Below are 19,494 nucleotides of genomic sequence, written 5' to 3' on the forward strand. Positions count from 1 at the left end.
TAAATGTTTATTTTACATATGTTGATTATCAGTGTAATTTATTATTTTATATATTTATTCACGTTTTTCAATCCCTTTTTCTGTGGCTTGTCAGTTTTACTTTTTAGAACTTGGTATATTTGTATTTTTTATCTGCTCAGTTTTTCTATATTATCTGAATACTAATGATGTTTTTTGTTTTTTTTTAAACTTTTATCAAGATTTAATTGATAGCTAAAGAAATGCGCCTATTTAATATGTACAATTTAATGAGTTTGCACGTTTGCAAACACCCATGATGCCATACCACAATCAAGTTAATAAACATACTAATCACCTCCAAAAGTTTTCTTGCGTCCTTTTTTTTCTTTTTCTGTTTAGTAGGAATACTTAACATAAGGTCTGCCCTCTTAACAACTACTGAAGTACACAATGCTATATTGTTAACTAGAGACATTATGTTATACAGCAAACACATAGAATTTATTCATCTACCATAACTGAAGCTATATATCCATTGAATAACAACTCCTCATTTCCCTTACCACCCAAGCCCTTGTTACCACTACTGTATTTTATCCTTTTATGAGTTTGACTAGCAAGTGGAATCATGCAGTATTTGTCCTTCTATGATAATATCTCATTGTGGTTTTGATTTGAATTTCCTTGATGATTAGTGATGTTGAACATCTTTTTATATTTTCATATACCTGTTGCCCATTTGCATGTCTCTGGAGAAATGTCTCTTCCAAAGTCCTTTGCTCAATTGTTTGTTATGTTATAGTAAAGTTAATTAAGCTTGAAATAAAAATGCAGATTTACTAGGCTATGTTAAAACATTTCTTAGGTTCAAATTTAAAATTTACTGTCTAAACTAATACATTTGTTGGATTAAAATGCATATCGTTTCCTGATTGATGTCTTTAAGACTAAACATATTTTGTTTGGTGAATGTACTAAATAATAAAATCAATTTTCTCAATGAATGTCTGAAAAAAACATACAAAGCTAAGAATTAATATTTAAATAAAGCATTCATCTACCACCCCCCACAGTTAGTTATTTATAGAGCAAAAGCTGTTTAATCTTCAATTTGCAAATAAGATATTCATTTTAAAAAGAATGCATATCCCTTTTAAGTAAATTGCTCTTTAAAAAAAAAAATCATCTAGGCTCACTCTAACATGGTGCAATTAACACTTCCTGTCCTGAATCTCAATCACTTGCTAACACTATTTGCAATCTCTGGATCAGTACTTCCTGAGCCAGTTGTTTTGCCTCTGTGTACATGCTCACAGTGTAATACCATTAATAACATTCTGATCACTTTCACTTCTTTCCATCTCAAACATGCTGGAATTCATAGTATGAACATATTCTATGCTATTTTACATGGGAATCAGAGAGTAAAATACATCCATCCAAGAAATCAGTAGAAATCTTCTATAATTGTAACTGTCACACTTTAAAGCTGCACAAATTTATTTCAGGATGGAAAAACACTAAGTACACTTTGTATGACAAATATCAGGAATTTTGAAGAGGAGAAGGCATTAAATATTATAGGCATTTTAACAAATAAAATGTATTTGATTATTCTCTTTAAAAAAGCCAACAATTTATAAAGGATAACTGAAAACTTTATTGTAAAATATTTCATTTACTTTTTAAATTGTGAATATTTCATATATCAAATGTTAAACATAAAACTTAAATATTTTTTCTTTTAAAATATTCATAGAAATAATATCTGCTCTTAGTATATCTATCAGTATAGTTCCTAATCCCAAATTCAGTTAAGTATACCACCATAAGGAATCTACCTATGTGTCTATCCATGTGTATCTATCCTTAATCTATATATCTGTATGACTTAGACATTTTGAAGTGATACAATTATTAAATACCAATATTCAAATAAAAGCAATTTTATAATGCGAATGTGTTTTTTCCTTAAAAAACTAAAAATAGACCTACCATATGACCCAGCAATCCCACTACTGGGCGTACACCCTGAGAAAACCATAATTCAAAAAGAGTCATATACCACAATGTTCATTGCAGCTCTATTTACAATAGCCAGGACATGGAAGCAACCTAAGTGTCGATCGACAAATGAATGGATAAAGAAGATGTGGCACATATATACAATGGAATATTCCTCAGCCATAAAAAGAAACGAAATTGAATTATTTGTAGTGAGGTGGATGGACCTAGAGTCTGTCGTACAGGGTGAAGTAAGTCAGAAAGAGAAAGACAAATACCGTATGCTAACATATATATGAAATCTAAAAAAAAATAAAAAGGTTCTGAAGAACCTACGGGCAGGACAGGAATAAAGACGCATATGTAGAGAATGGACTTGAGGACACGGGGAGTTGGAAGGGTAAGCTGGGATGAAGTGAGAGAGTGGCATGGACATATATACACTACCAAATGTAAAATAGGTAGCTAGTGGGAAGCATCCACATAGCACAGGGAGATCAGCTCGGTGGTTTGTGACCACCTTAAGGGGTGGGATAGGGAGGGTGGGAGGGAGATGCAAGAGAGAGGGGATATGGGGATATATGTATACCTATAGCTGATTCACTTTGTTATACAGCAGAAACTAACACACCATTGTAAAGCAATTATACTCCAATAAAGATGTTAAAAAAAAAATAATAAATAAATAAATAAATAATATGGGTTAAAGAAAAAGATTAAAAAATGTGTTCTGTCGTTTCAGACTGAACAATAACTATTCTTGCCGTGCCCATTCTTTTTAATATAATAATAATAAATAGTGTAAAGCATAAAGATACCTATTAGGCATCACATGCTTATAATGTGTATGAACTATTTCCAAAAAGCCTTTAAGAATGTTCATGTTGTTAAAATTGTCCTCATTTTGTAGATGAAATAACATTTGGTGATATCATGTATGCCTTGGTCCTATTTCGATTTATTATAAACTAGATCAGGACTGATTTGGACCGTAACAAATAGTGATTGTTTCGGACAGTAATAAATAGTGATTGAGATATTATCAATATCTCTGTATCAATGGTCCTATAGAATACAGTATACCTAGAGTATTACAGACAGATAAGATTACTTAATTGTATCCATTTATTTTAAATTTTTATTTGAATGGTTTTTCTGTATTAGAGGAAATTGAACAATAAAAAATGCATCCTTGTCATTAATCTATAATTTGCAAGAAGGGTTTGGACACTTCATAAGTACAGTGCCATTCAAAGAGAATTATATTTGAGAAATTAAATTCAAAGTTTAACAAAGATTGGTATCTGCCACCATTACAGGGTTAAATATTTTTTCTTTGCAAAAAAAGAACTCCTTGGAATCCTTCACTCGATTTAAATTATTTAATCAAATAAGACAATGTACAGTGTTAGTCAAATGGGAAAATTCTAGGAAGATTTTCCCAGTGAGGATGTACCCATGGTCATATTGATAGAGTTAATGAGATTTGGATACTTGGGTATAAAAACCTCTTATTAAGGGGGAAAAATGTGTTACACCTCTGAAGGATTTTGGTATACATTTGACAAAACCAGTGGCTATAATAGATAAAAAGCCTAATTCTCCATTTTATATTATTGTTTATTCTGAGTAGTTTGTAGTTTGTAAAATATGAGCACATGCGTATGTGCATGCACGCGCACATGTGCATGCACGTGCGCTCGCACCACACACACACACACACACACACACCCCTACCCAGGGAACACTTTCATATTTAGAGTGATATTACTGAGATCCAATTTGTAATAACAAGCATTATGTAACTCACGTAGAAAATTAAGTAAATTACTCAAGGTCATAGATATCTAGGTTTAGAACCTAGGTTTCTTTTCTTTGTTTACATACTATTTGTTGTTTGTGTTAGATAAATGCTGTTTACTTGGAGTTCACATTTTCGTTTAGATATTTTTCTCCTTTTTGGATATTAAAATATTCACTACATTCAAATATATAAAATTAATATAACAATGAAAATATAACCTGACAAATAAACATTTGTCTGCTTTTAATGTATGATACCAGTGCCTGCCTATGACTGAAAAGATGAAATAATGTAACATATAGCCACAGATATGAAAGGTAATAAAATCATGTAAAATAATATGATGTGCAACTTTGGACAAATGCATTTTAAAAACTAAGCAAATGGAGCCCTCAGTCAGACGGGTGCAAAGACGCTTCTGGAAGTAGCATCGCCATGGCTGCCCAAGTAGAACCCCAAGTTCAGTTCAAACTTGTATTGGTTGGTGATGGTGGTACTGGTAAAACTACATTTGTGAAACGTCGTCTGACTGGTGAATTTTAGAAGTATGTAGCTACCTTGGGTGTTGAGGTCCATCCCCTTGTGTTGCATACCAACAGATGACCTATTAAGTTCAATGTATGGGATACGGCTGGTCGGGAAATTTGGTGGATTGAGAGATGGCTATTATATCCAAGCTCAGTGTGCCATTATAGTGTTTGATGTAACATTGAGAGTTACTTACAAGAACGTGCCTAACTGGCATAGAGACCTGGCATAGAGATCACATCCCCATCGTGTTGTGTGGCAACAAAGTGGATATTAAGGACACAAAGGTTAAGGCAAAGTCAAGTGTCTTCCACCAAAAGAAGAATCTTCAGTACTATGACATTTCTGCCAAAAGTAACTATAACTTTGAAAAGCTTCCTCTGGCTTGCTAGAAAACTGATTGGAGACCCTAACTTGGAGTTTGTCGCCATGCCTGCTTTTGCCCCGCCAGAGGTGGTCATGGACCCAGCGTTGGCAGCACAGTACAAGCACGATCTAGAGGTTGCTCAGACAACTGCCCTCCCGGATGAGGATGATGACCTGTGAGAAAGTGAAGCTGGAGCCCAGCGTCAGAGTCTAGTTTTATAGGCAACTGTCCTGTGATGTCAGTGGTACAGCGTGTTTGCCTCTTTATTATATAGCTAAGCAGAACATGTGCTTAATCTTTGGGATGCTGAAGGAGATGAATGGGCTTCGGAGTGAATGTGGCAGTTAAAAAAAAAAAAATCTTCATTTTTTTGGACCTGCATATTTAGGTATTTTGGAACACAGTTATTTCCTCCTTGAGTTTCAAATATAAGACTGCTACAGTCACATCACAATATTCAGTGGTGGAATCTTGTTTGTTACTGTCATTCCCATTTCTTTCCATTTAGAATCAGAATAAAGTTGTATTTCAAATATCTAAAAAAAAAAAAACTAAGCAAATGGATGTTTTTATAGTGAAGCATAAATTAACAAAATTGACAAGGAACAGTTTCTATTTTATTTAAAATGTTCCATAACATAGAAAATATAAAAAATCTTATCCAGTCATCTTACCAGGTTACCATAACAGCACAAAGAACATTACAGATAAATTTTATTTTGAAGAAATGACAAAATATAAATAAAATATTAGAAAATCAAGCCATTCAGTAGTACTTAAAATGAATCAGGACAAACAGGGTTTATTCCACGAAAGTAGGGTAATCTATCATTAGAAAAATCTATCAGCATTATTTATTATTTTTTCTGTGTCTTAGAGAAATTTTGACTTGTTCAATAAAAAATTGGAGAGTTATAAAAGTAAGTGAGATATAATCCCAGTTTAGGTTAAAAGTGAAAGATCTAAATATGCATTGATATAGAAAAAATTAACTAGGTTTTATTTATAAAAGATTAAAGCATTTGGAAATGTAAGTGAAAATCAGAAGTATCAATGTAAACTCAGGACCAAAAAGAAGAAAATGTTACATGTGTTGTCAAAATGTGAAGGATGGAAGTTTTATATCTGGCCTCTCAAACTATTTTCTATGAGTTCCCAGATTTTTTAAAATTTAAATATGATCTCACAGATTTTTATCTCCAACATTATTTCTAAATTAAAAAAAATTACAAACTATTTCAGAGCAGCTGCTTCCATGCTATTGCAAGAACTTTCCTTCTGCGATAACAACTTTCCATTAACCATTTTTATTCCTACATCATTAATAATGAGGGGAGAGTTATGAGTGTAAGTTAAAAAACGGCTGTGTGGATTCATGTCTGATTTACTGAAGGGAGAGAGCCAAAATAGTGGCTAATTGTAACCCTCAACAAAAAGTAGTAAGCTTGGTTATTTCGTAGGCAAGAGTCCCTTCATCTCTATTTTTGGAAACTTGAAAATGGGTCTCTGCCCTGAGTTTACTCTGGAGAGCTATAATCCCACCACTAAAAAGTCCTAGGCTCAAGGTAGGTTTTACTTGCCACAATGCTTAGAGCGTCACTTCCCTCTGCATTGATTCTGTGCCTCCCACAAGCCAAAGTTTCATCCCTATTATTTTTGTGCAATTTTAATATCCCCCAAGGCAACTTCCAGAAAACCTGTGCTGTTTGCCTGATCTGCCCCAGTAATTTACCAAGATGCCAATTACTGTTTTTGTTAGTACTCTGTTTACGTAGCTTCATATGTTTTAGCCAGTGCCATTTTCTCCATAAGCCCTGTTAGTGGTGATTTTACAGAATGCAAGATCTTTCAGGAACGTGTGCATTATATTCAAACAGATATGCCTGCACTGAAGATAGTGCCAGAACACTTTGTTCCAGAAAGCAAAAATGCTTTCAAAAATAGAAGTATCTAAATGTTAAAGGAGTTAATGTTAATAGGAAGCCTGTTGACTAGGCAGTGGTAATGAACAGCAAGATAGAATAAAAATTCAAATTATTGGTTTTATATATTATTATTATATAATAATAACCATTATTGGTTTACATATATATCTGATTATTCCATAATATTAAGCATTTGTCTGTATAAAAACTGTGGTTTACTAATTTTTTCCCACTGAAAAATAGAGAAGGGTAAATAAAGGGAACTGTGAATAAGCCAAGCTATTCTGGTAAAAGTAGGACATACACTAGAAACAGAAAGACTTATCAGCTCCAGTTTTTACAGAGTGGTCAGGTAGAAAGCATTCCCCAAATCTGATGAAGGATAGTAGCTTGATCTACTGCTTAGAGAAAACCAGACTGCATACCCAATCTCTGAATTCCTAGGATATATAAACTCTGGACCACCCTGTAAAATATAGTATGTGATGCCACTTGATGTTTCTAAATATTTAAGGAACATGGGCGATAAAGAAAATTAAACTTGGTAGACATGGTTACACACAGAAAAAGCTTCAAGTTACAAGGAAATGCACAAGTTTAGAGGGTTATGTGACTTAGAAAATTAATATGATGTTTAAAAGTGGCCTAGAACAATGTTTAAATAAAGATTATTGAGACACCTTAGAAGGTACAATCAGGCCTCATAGTTGAATTAGAAGTCAATTGTTGACAAACCACAACCCATAACCTAGGCAAAGATAGTATGCTATTTTATTTCTAGTTCTGAGATTATGATTCTATCCTTGAAAAGTACGGGAAAAAGTATAAAGGAAATGAGAAAATGAATAAATTACATAATGCAATTCCTTTAAATAGTATAGGAGAAGAAATAAACTTTTAGAGTTATTTAATGATTTCTGTATTGGTATAGTATTTGAAGCACTTAGAAGTAGTCAACAAAATGATTTGTTGAAATAGTAAAATTAGTATAAGGAAATGTGAAATTACTTTTCAAGATAACTATTATTATAACAGTAAAAAAAGATATATCGTGTGTGTTTTTTAAGATCTTTAGAATAAATGTAATTACAATTAATAAGTTAAACGCTAAACAAACTAAAAACATTAGTAACTATCTTTCTGCAACAAAATCCTCTTGGATAGGAAAATCGTTTAATAGTACTTACACAATTTTCAGTTGCATTTATCTGTTTGTATTACTGCTTTTTCTTTCTTCCTAGTGTTACCTTTTTCCTGTTTACTATTGGGTATTTCTGACCTACAGTAGACACGTCGATATATATTTTTCAAGTAAAAGAAAGAAAGGAATTAAAGGAGAGGAACCAAGGAATTATTGAACTTTATCCCATACTTTCTTAGCATTGGATAAAATGTCCATAGACTTAAATTAAAAAAAAAAAAAACTCAGTAAAACAAATTGAAAAATAGACAAAGATATTGATGAGCCAGAATTTAAAATGTAGGGGTAGATATATGCATGTATGGGCATATGATTCATGAGGAGTTTGCCATTTCAAGTAATTAAACAGCCTTGAAATAGTTGTTTATCCATATTGAAAGATGAAGCTTGGTCCTGACCTCAAACCACCATAAATGTGTTTCAAATGGATTAAGAAGCTGCAATTGAAAAATGAAAAAAAAACCTTCAAAAATACAATTGAGCATATGGAAGAGTATATTTACAGTGGCTTGTTTTTACCACTAATTTTTAATCAATGAAAAGATCCAGATGTGAAGACAAAAACTGACAGATTTTACTATATGGATTTGTTTGTGTATGTCTGTTTATATTTGAAGACACCATAGAGGATGTACAAATATAAGATTGAGAGAAAATATCCCTTATAATAAGAGATTTCTGTTCCTAAATAGAGTTTCTACAAACTAATAAAAAAGTATGAGAATAGGGTATAGACAAATAATGACAAGATAAAGACAGATGACCAGAAATATTGTTTATGTCACTAACAAACATATTAAAATTAATATATTGTTATAATTTTTATGTATCAGTTTACAAAAGGTAAATTATTAAGAACATTTAGTAATAAATCAGAGTGTAAAGAAAACATTATTCTCATGTACTGCAAGTAGATGTAAAAATTCATAGTCTTTTTAGAAAATTTACTTCTATTTATAAAAATTAAACATACATTACTGTTCTTCCTGAGTACCACTAAACAGAGTGACTTATACCATAGGCCAGATTTAAACCTAGTTGTGAATTTAATAACAAAGATATTTTGGAATAGAAGTTAATTTTTTCCCTCATACTGAATCTGATGATGATCTTTACGACTCTTAAAATTCACCAAGTACTATGTAGTTTCACAGACTCATGTCTTTATCTTTGAGAAGAAAAGCTAAGATTTTGAAAAATATAATTATGCTAATACACATTTGAAGCAAGGATGAACAAGCAATAACTGATGAAAAAGTATAAAATACTATATATTTTTTATTCAGAAAGAAAAATAAGTGCAATTTAGTGACCCACTGGCTTGGAAAGGCTGAGTTATTAGTGATGCAAAGGATTAGAAGCAAACTAAGTGCTTAGGCAACAGATTTAGAAACATTCAAGGAGGCAGTGGAACTAAAATCCCATGAATAAAGAAACCATAAAACAAACAACAAATACTGCTTTTAGAGAAATGATAGGCTCTTACTTGGTGTCAATAGTGCTATGCAAATTGTAAGCTAGCAGTAAATTTTCTTGATTAATTCAAATAGCAGAATAAAGCATGCCCTCTAATGGAGGAATAAAGCCCTCAGTGCTCAAGCATAAAGCACTCAGGGGCAAAGTGTTTTTCACTGGACAGGCTCACCCCAGAGTATGAGATGGAAATGATATCCATGCCAAATGAAAAGAAAAATCCTGTTTCAGAGTTAATGATCTTTCAACCTATGCACATTTGAGTCTCTCCTGAATTGCTAATTTTTTGTGCTGGATCATTAGATAGTGCTTATATCAGTTCCCTTGACAATTTATTTCTACTATTTTTCTAATTTCATCAGAGGTCCTAAGACAACTCTAGCTGAAATTCTGATTGACCAAACTCTTCCTCTACTGAATCATATATAGCAAATAGTCTGATCCCTTTTTCATTATTTATTTAGATGTTTTTATTGGGCATGTGTTTCAGGGTAGTCTATTCTTTCACATTAATTAAAAGCTGAAAGTAAATGGATGGCCTGCTACTCCTACTATCTGTGTGAGAATGGCTATGAAAAACGTGAGGCTTATATTTTAGCACAGAGAGAAGTAAAAGCAACAGTATTCTTAAAAGCCATACTTAGAGTTGTTTTCTTTTTTTCTATGAATGTACAGGTAACTCATTTCAACTTAATTAGTTAAAACAAAGACAACTTGTTGCTACCGTGACTATCTCTTTATAAGCATGAATTGTATCTCAAAAATAAATCATATACCAAGCTCAATGATAAAACCATAATTGAGACAGAAAACAAGTTTTCAAATTTATTTTATAAATATCTCAAAATCAGAGCCCTTCTGCATCCCAAATAGTAACTCATGAGCTTAAATGTACAGAAACACACAAAAAACTTCAGACATAGGAACACAGAGTTTAAACCTTATATGTTTTAACATGTGCATTTTAAAGAAAAAATTTTAGGAAGATTTCATTGTAGTTCACATTATATCATGTGCTTTCATCTCTTATGTTCATCATCTACCAACTTCTTGATCTTCACCCATTTATTATGATTAATAGGCAAAACATTTTATGGTCATCTATATTTTATTGGAGATAAACTGTTAATCATCCATTCTATAAAAGTTTAGTAAACAGTTACTGTATGCAAGTCTTTATGGTAGGCATCAAAATTATTAAACATGTAGAGAACAGACACAAATGCAGAAAACTTGCATTATTATTTCCTTTGAACTTTGTGCCATTTTTATAACTAAAAGTCTTTCTATGTGCTATATGGATAGAGATTCCAGGAAGATGATGGATGTGAGAGGGAAGAGGGCTTGGCAGATATTCAACTAAGTCAGTATTTTCAGAGAGAAAGGTATGGGTAAAAACGCCTTGATTGTAAGTGCTGACTGGTTCAGAGTCATATAAAGATCAAGAACTAGCACATTTAGAAATGTGGCATAAGCCAGAGTTTAGTATGATTCCTGTCCCTTGATGGCTTGTAAATTCAAAAAGATCATTCTGGCTGAATAGATTACAGTCGAGTGGTAGCAACAGCCTGAGGAATCTGGCCAAACAACACTGAACATAAGCTACAGAGTGCTTTTGGCATTTGTTATTATTTAGCCAATATTGTCATTATAGGGGAAATTTATAGGAAGCATTGATAGAATCTAGGCAACATGTCCCTGAGGTAGCAATAACGTGGTTTTGGGGTACAGAAGGCTAAATGTGAATTCTTTCAAGAGGAAAACAGTCCAGAGTAACGTGATAGATGCAAGTGGTTTCTTGGGTAACAGGATAAAATAGGATCTGTAAAATATGCCCAAAACAAGTTAGGTTGCTTGAATTCATTCTGTGATTTACAAACTACTGCTTTTGCTAAATTTCAAAACTCTTGAGTCAGAAAAGGGCAATGGTATTTAATTTATATGCCACATATGCTAATATTTTAGAATGTCATGTTTTGTAATTTCATACAGTCTTCCTGCTTTACAAAATCTTAAACAATATACTGCTTACTGCTTCCCTTCTGTAACTCCTAATCAAGTTAATTTCATTAGCCCAATTTATTATCTTCAAAATGAATGTAGCACTTTTAGATCCACAATTACTCTAAAGGGGATCTGAATCCTGTTACCCCTTTTTTTTTTCATTTCTTCTCTTGCTCTAGGACAGAAGGAACTTAAAAATCTGATCTTATTGACTCACAACTCAGTTTACTTGAAAGGATACAATCCTTAATACAGCTACTAGGATTTGAAAGAAAAGAAATAAGTAACACCACTTCTCTATTCAAGTGCTGAAACAATTGAGAAATAAGACAAAAAGTAAGTGGAATGGAGGATTAAATAAGGCCTTGAATCCTGATGAAGCTCACATTGAGGGAAGTGGCATACATAATTTTATTGATTCTAAGACCCACATCATTTCACATTTTACCTTATCCAAAATTGATGTACATGCGTATACATTGTTGTTTTACAATTACTGTAGCTAGTTGACATTTACTGTATATTTGTTAGCTTATGCTTATTTTTTTCTTCCAAATTCATTTATTAGATTTAGTCATTCATGAAGACCTAGGGGGAAATAAGTGAAGAACAGAAAAAGAAGCTACTTATGTACTTATCCCCACAATACTCGCCTTCATTCTCTGTATGTGCTGTCTTTCATTCAGTAACTAAAATGCATGATGCATTCCATACATTATTAGAGTAACTGTCAATCATTCAACAACACACTCTGACATTGGCTTTGTCCCAAACACTCCACACTTGACATTATCAATTTTGGCTAAAGACAATGACTTCTGTGACACATTATTTAATTGATGCTCTTTAGTCAGCTTGTTAACATTTCAGGTTCCATTGGAACTACTGACCGTTTGCTTCTTCTCGAAATAGTCTCTGATTTAAATTTGGGTGGCAAAGAACTTAACAGAGTTTTCTAATCCCAGCTATGATGGAGTAATTTTGTTAGACCAAAAGTCCTACCCAGAACATATAGGAAAGCCAAATAAAATAAGAAGGAGGAGAAGGAGAAGAAGAAAAGGAAGGGGAAGTTTACTGAATAATAAGTCTATTGGAAAGCTGCTGTGGCAATCAAGATTTGATGAAACAAGATCCTAGATAGAAAGAAACCAAAGAAGAATGAGCCAATATTCACTTGCTCCAGTTTTCTTCTTAGGGGTTAACTATTCTTTATATGGAGGGAGAATTTGAAAATCTGGGCAGCAATGCCCAGAGGCAGAGAAGTTGGAAGGGATTTCATCAATCTTCACTGGGATGGGAAGACACAGTTTTAGTATTTGGGGCCACTAAGGTAACCAGAATATGATGAGGTCAACATCCCAGAGTAAAGAGAGGTACAGAGATATGAGCAGGATAGGCCTATGTATGAAAAATAATAAATGCTTTCAATGATGCTTTTATCATCAAGAGTAAGTTAACCGTATAATCTGATAGGCAACAAGATTAAAAGAAGATTACATCATACTGACTAGAGGGAGTGTAATAATCTTTGTATGATTGTCTGGATTCTCTGGTACAATCATAATTATATAAGAATAACAGATATTAATATTGCTTTTATAATTTGCTTTCTTCTCCTTGGCAACTAATTAACTCAAATTTTTATTCCCTTAGCACTGTGAAAATGTCAAAAACCCCAGTCTTCCTTTCAGATTCTTTTGTCTCTACTTTTAACATCTTGCCCTTGAGGGATTTGCAAAATTATTTTTATAAGGGCAAGAGACTGACCTTGGAAAAATGCAGTAGAAATTAAATATAAATTATTTTATTATTTTATGAAGTTTATTGTACTTATATCAAAATCTATTGTTCCATAGCTAAAGGATTCTGTTCTGCCATTATTTGTTGAGTTCATCTTTAAAGGCCTTGTACAAGATATTTCTGGATATAAAGTATGTTAGACATTATTCCTATCATAGAACAACTAGACAAGTAAACAGGTATATTTATTACTAGCTTGAAAATTTAAATACTGCAAGAAAGATCCTAAATAATTTTGTGAGTTCAGAGGAAGAAGTGCTTTCCATTTGTTGGTGAAAGTGATGATGGTGGTGGGACTAATAATATGATTTTTTCATCTGAAAAGGTCAAATTACAGAGGATTTTATTTGTTTTATTTGCTGGAGACTGAAATGAATTTTTCCATTTGGAAAAAAAAGGTAATAACAAGTATTTTAGGCTGCAAGGAAAGAAATGAGAATGGATCAAATAGTGTGGAAGCATAATGTGCAGGAAATCAACACATGATACATTTGGCCTTAGTATACGGATCAAGGCAAAAAAAAAAAAAAAAAAAAACAGGTTGTGTCAGGTCTTTGGTGACCTTGATGGTCTGGTTAAAGTTGTGGAAAATTTGCTGAGTTGTGAGTTGTTAAAATGTGTCTTTAACTTCACTGTGCCTTTGAATATTTTTTTTTTTAGGAAAATTTTGATAGCGCTTTCTTGAGGAAAGATTTAAGAAAGAAAAATCTGCTCTGTTAATATTGGTACTGAGATAAGAAAATCCACCCCCCCCAAAGCATTTGCATTGGGGATAGAAAGGAAAAATATAATAAAAGGCATATTATAGAGTCAGCATTGCTTAGAAACTGATTGATTGGAACAAAATGAGATATGCAATGATAACTTGAATACTTAGAGCCTAGATGACTTGAAGAATTATTAAACCATTAAAGGCAATAAGGAATACACGATTAGGGAAGATTTGGAATTAAATAACAAATTCAGTCTGGCTCATGCAGAATATGACTATAGCTCCTAAAATGCAAAACACATGAATAGCACATTATACTTGCTGCTTGTGAACAAAGAGAAGGTAGGCACTGAGTGATGACTGAGTGTGGTGTTACTGAGAATATACAATTTAATATTGCTGAGGGGGGAGTTCCCAATACCATATTGCAGTAGATATTAAAAAAAAAAAGGTTGCCAAAAGTCCCGCCCACTCCTGTATGCATATATTTTGCAATGTGAGCTTGTCCCTACTTTCTTCAGAAGATGGACTCTTTCTCTCTACCCCTCAGATTCAGAATTCGACACGTGATTTGCATAGGCCAATAGACCATTAGCAGATATAATAAAACTGGAGACTTGAAACCAGGTTTTGCAGTATGACTTGCCATCTCTGTCTGCTTGAATTCCTGAGCCACCACATGAATAATCCAGGAACTTCATTTCAAGCACCACATGGAGAATTAGACCCAGTCATTCCCTGGTATTCCCTCTGAGGCCCCATACACATCAGTGAGACCATGCTATGTTGTCAGCTTGTAAGCAGCTGGCCCAGAGAAGATCTGCTCAGAGAACCATAAGCATTGTGAGAAATAATAAACATTGCTGTTTTAAACAAATATGGTTTGAGGTAACTTTTTTTTTTTCTCCCTCAACAAAACCTAAAATATGTGTCACTGATTTTGATACCGGGCATCAAGTGGAAACTATTAGTCAAGAAATCTATTAAAAAAAGACTAGAAAAATGGCAAAGAAAATGTTAGCCAAAACTGAAAAAGTAGTGAGGAAATAGATAAAAAAGGCTGAAAAAAAGGACACATTTAAGTTATAATAAAATATATGGCAAAAATATTGCTTACAATATCATAGAAGATAAAATATGTACCTAGAAACCTTTCATGTTAAAAGTGTTACTTGAGGGGCTTCCCTGGTGGCCCAGTGGTTGAGAATCTGCCTGCTAATGCAGGGGACACGGGTTCAAGCCCTGGTCTGGGAAGATCCCACATGCCGCGGAGCAACTAGGCCTGTGAGCCACAATTACTGAGCCTGCGCATCTGGAGCCTGTGCTCCGCAACAAGAGAGGCCGCGATAGTGAGAGGCCCACGTACCGTGATGAAGAATGGCCCCCGCTTGCCGCAATTAGAGAAAACCCTCGCACAGAAACGAAGACCCAACACAGCTATAAATAAATAAATAAATAAATAAAATTAAAAATAAAAAAAAGAAAAGAAAAGAAAATTAAAGAAAAAAAAAAAGTGTTACTTGACTTTTCCAGTATAGGTATGATAAGTTACTGCATGAGAGTATTGAGCTAAGGAAAGAATTGTTCAGTTTGAAAGCAGAATTTAAATGAATTATATATGGCTCAGGATTTGCCATATATATATATTTTTTTAATAGATCTTTATTGGAGTATAATTGCTTCACAATACTGTGTTAGTTTCTGTTGTACAACAAAGTGAATCAGCCATATGCATACATATATCCCCATATCCCCTCTCTCTTGTGCCTCCCTCCCACCCTCCCTATCCCACGTCTCTAGGTCATTGCAAAGCACCGAACTGATCTCCCTGTGCTATGCTGCTGCTTCCCACTAGCTATTTTACATTCAGTAATGTATATATGTTGATGCTACTCTCACTTCACTCCATCTTCCCCCTCCCACCTCGTGTCCTCAAGTCCATTCTCTATGTCTACGTCTTTATTCCTGCCCTGCCACTAGGTTCATCAGTACCATTTTTTTTTTTTTTAGATTCCATATATATGCGTTAGCCTACGGTATTTGTTTTTCTCTTTCTGACTTACTTCACTCTGTATGACAGACTCTTATGTCCATCCACCTCACTACAAATAACTAAATTTCATTTCTTTCTATGGCTGAGTAATATTCCATTGTATATAGGTGCTACACCTTCTTTATCCATTCATCTGTTAACATTTAGGTTGCTTCCATGTCCTGGCTATTGTAAATAGTGTTGCAATGAAAATTGTGGTACATGCCTCTTTTTGAATTATGGTTTTCTCAAGGTATATCCCCAGTAGTGGGATTGCTGGGTCATATGGTAGTTCTATTTTTAGTTTTTTAGGGAACCTCCATACTGTTCTCCACAGTGGTTGTATCAATTTGCGTTCCCACCAACAGTGCCAGAGAGTTCCTTTTTCACCACTCCCTTTCCAGCATTTATTGTTTCTAGATTTTTTGATCTAGAAAAAAAATACCTCATTGTAGTTTTGATTTGCATTTCTCTAATAATTAGTGATGTTGAGCATCTTTTCACGTGCCTCTTGGCCATCTGTATGTCTTCTTTGGTGAAATGTCTATTTAGGTGAAATGTCTATTTAGGTCTTCTGCCCATTTTTTAATTGAATTGTTTGTTTTTTTGATATTGAGCTCCATGAACTGTTTGTATGTTTTGGAGATTAATGCTTTGTCCGTTGTTTCATTTCCAAATATTTTCTCCCATTCTGAGGGTTGTTTTTTCGTCTTGTTTATGGTTTCCTTTGCTGTGCAGAAGCTTTGAAGTGTAATTAGGTCCCATTTGTTTATTTTTGTTTTTTATTTCCATTACTCTAGGAGGTGGGTCAAAAAAGATCTTGCTGTGGTATGTGAAAGAGTGTTTTTCCTATGTTTTCCTCTAAGAGTTTTATAGTGTCTGTTCTTACATTTAGGTCTTTAATCCATTTGGAGTTTATTTTTGTGTATGGTGTAATAAAAGGAATACAAACTGGAAAAGAAGAAGTAAAACTGTCACTGTTTGCAGATGACATGATACTATACATAGAAAATCCTAAAGATGCCACTAGAACTAATCAATGAGTTTGGTAAAGTTGCAGGATACAAAATTAATGTACAGAAATCTCTGGCATTCCTATACACTAACAACGAACAATCAGAAAGAAAAATTAAGGAAACAATCCCTTTTACCATTGCAACAAAAAGAATAAAATACCTAGGAATAAACCTACCTAAGGAGACAAAAGACCTGTATGCAGAAAACTATAAGACACTGATGAAAGAAATCAAAGATGACATAAACAGATGGAGAAATATACCATGTTCTTGGATTGGAAGAATCAATATTGTGAAAATGACTATACTACCCAAAGCAATCTACAGATTCAATACAATCCCTATCAAACTACCAATGGCATTCTTCACAGAATTAGAACAAAAAAATTTTCAATTTGTATGGAAACACAAAAGACCCCAAATAGCCAAAGCAATCTTGAGAAAGAAAAACAGAGCTGGAGGAATCAGGCTCCCTGACTTCAAACTATACTATAAAGCTACAGTAATCAAGACAGTATGGTACTGACACAAAAACAGAAATATAGATCAATGGTACAGGATAGAAAGCCCAGAGATAAACCCACGCACATATGGTCACCTAATTTACGACAAAGGAGGCAAAAACATACAATGGAAAAAAGACAGTATCTTCAATAAGTGGTTCTGGAAAACTGGACGGCTATATGTAAAAGAATGAAATTATATGTTTGTTTTTATCTTTAGACTCTCTAGTAAGCAAAGTTTTCAAAGGAAAAAATGTAGCTCATTAAACAACTAATGATGAATGTAACACACTTTGTTGAGGCCTCTGAAAGATTTAAGATGTGCAGAGCAGACAAGCTTAGCTAGACCAAAAAGCTTTTAAGAAACCTAAAGGGATTGGTCTGTAGTTATTCAGCCATATGGTTCAAGTCAGAGAGAACTCAATTTCATAAAAATGTGTGGATGTGTCTTTTGAAACAGGAGTGGACCCAAATACTATTCATAGAAAACACTAAATCTTTAAGAGAGTTGTATTGATGCATATAACAAACTTGGATTAAATGGTATTGAGATTATTTAAATTGCAAAATGGGATCTGGGCCACAGATTTCTATAAAAAGGGAGTTGGATTAAGTGTTATCCAACTTCAGTCATTGACTATTCTTATAAAAAGGGAATGTCATCTGAGAGGGCAGAGTCAAAGTTTCATCTGAGAGTAAAGCCAAAAACCAAAGAGAACAATAAACTAGGAAACAAATCCCAGAAAAGAGAACACATGCTCAGCTGTATTTCATAAATGCTTCTTGTACTTCCTTATCCTGGTCAAAAGTATCTATTGCAATTATCTATAGCCTGTCTCAATTTTGCATGCTGGGTGTTTGGGAAATGAATGATTTTTTTTTTTTTTTAATTCACTGTGTTGGATCAAGAGGTAATACACTTTAGAACTTGCACTCAGTTGGGCTTCATCTGTACCTGGACCTAATGCAGTTCACAAGATTATGAACTTTGAACCTGATGCCTCAATTGAAAGATAATTCAGAGGTTCCTGGAATGCAACTGAACGTGTTTTCTATGGGGAAATGACTCAGATTAGGTTCCTGGGAAACATGCTCTGAGAAGAAAATTGCCTGAATGAAGTTTATTGATAAAAGTTCTCAGAGACAAATCTTTGAGTGAATGATTGAAGCAGGTTTGGGCAGAGGAAGAATCTGAAATTTAATGAAGTCACAGCAAAACCTTAACTAATATTATTGAGAACACTGGAACAGAGATGAATCTTCAAGTTGAAGGCAGGGAGGCCAAGTCTTTACACACAGCATCAATAGGTAATTGAATGCAGCTTTCACAAGAGGAGAGAAGATATATTAAAGGAGGCAACTCCCTTAGTATGACAATTCCTGGGAAGGGGTTAACTTTTGAGTTTTATGCAGAATACTCTCTTATAGCTAGGGAAAAGATTCCTTTTGTCATTAGGGAGGATTTAAGGGACAGATGACATCATCCTCTAGAGTGAAGAATGTGACTAATTTGTGACCAGAAGGCACATGTCTGTAAATTGCAAAAAAAAAAATACCCCAAAGTTTTCCTATGTCTGTATGCACATCCACTTTAAATGTGCTTTTATCATTCACCTATCTACAGTAAGGGTCTATCTCTGACTTAAATCCGAAGTTGACCACGTTGCTTCTGTTGGTCAACAGTATGCTTAGCACACAGCAAAAAATGAGAATAAGAGACCACTTGGAGAGAGAACATGAAGGACCACATGGAAAGAGAGGTATAACCATCCCAGTCATTCCACTCATCTCAGCTAAGGCCAAAGACATGCAATGCCACTGTCTTAGACAATCAGCTCTCACTAAGCTGGCCCAGACCAGAACTGCCTGACCAATCACAATTCTTAAGAAATAATAAATCATTGTTGCATTAACTCACTAAATTTTGGAAGAGTTTGCTATGCATCTAATTAACACACAGCTTTCAACTATGCTTTTGCAATTATTTCCTTTACTTCCTAGATTAGATATTAATATCTTTTTTCTATGGTGCAGGTTTATAGAATATCTATAGGATAGATTGATCACAGATCAAAAGTGGCTAATAAGAACCATTATAGGTGCAGTTAATTCATAGTTTGGAAGAAAATACAAAAGATATAGTCATAACTTAGGTGGAAAATTA

The 19,494-nt window shown here is 33.7% G+C and overlaps 1 pseudogene across 1 annotated transcript in view; it reads left to right on the top strand.

The window, feature by feature from the left end:
* Positions 1-19,494, top strand: part of LOC309656861 (GTP-binding nuclear protein Ran pseudogene) — a 34,867-nt pseudogene continuing 15,373 nt past the window's right edge. The window contains exon 1 of the transcript in view: positions 1-19,494. This exon is cut by the window's right edge and continues 15,373 nt beyond it. The product of the transcript in view is annotated as a GTP-binding nuclear protein Ran pseudogene (transcript).

Source organism: Balaenoptera physalus, assembly GCF_965194825.1.
Source record: "Balaenoptera physalus genome assembly, chromosome: 3".
Lineage (NCBI taxonomy): Eukaryota > Metazoa > Chordata > Mammalia > Artiodactyla > Balaenopteridae > Balaenoptera > Balaenoptera physalus.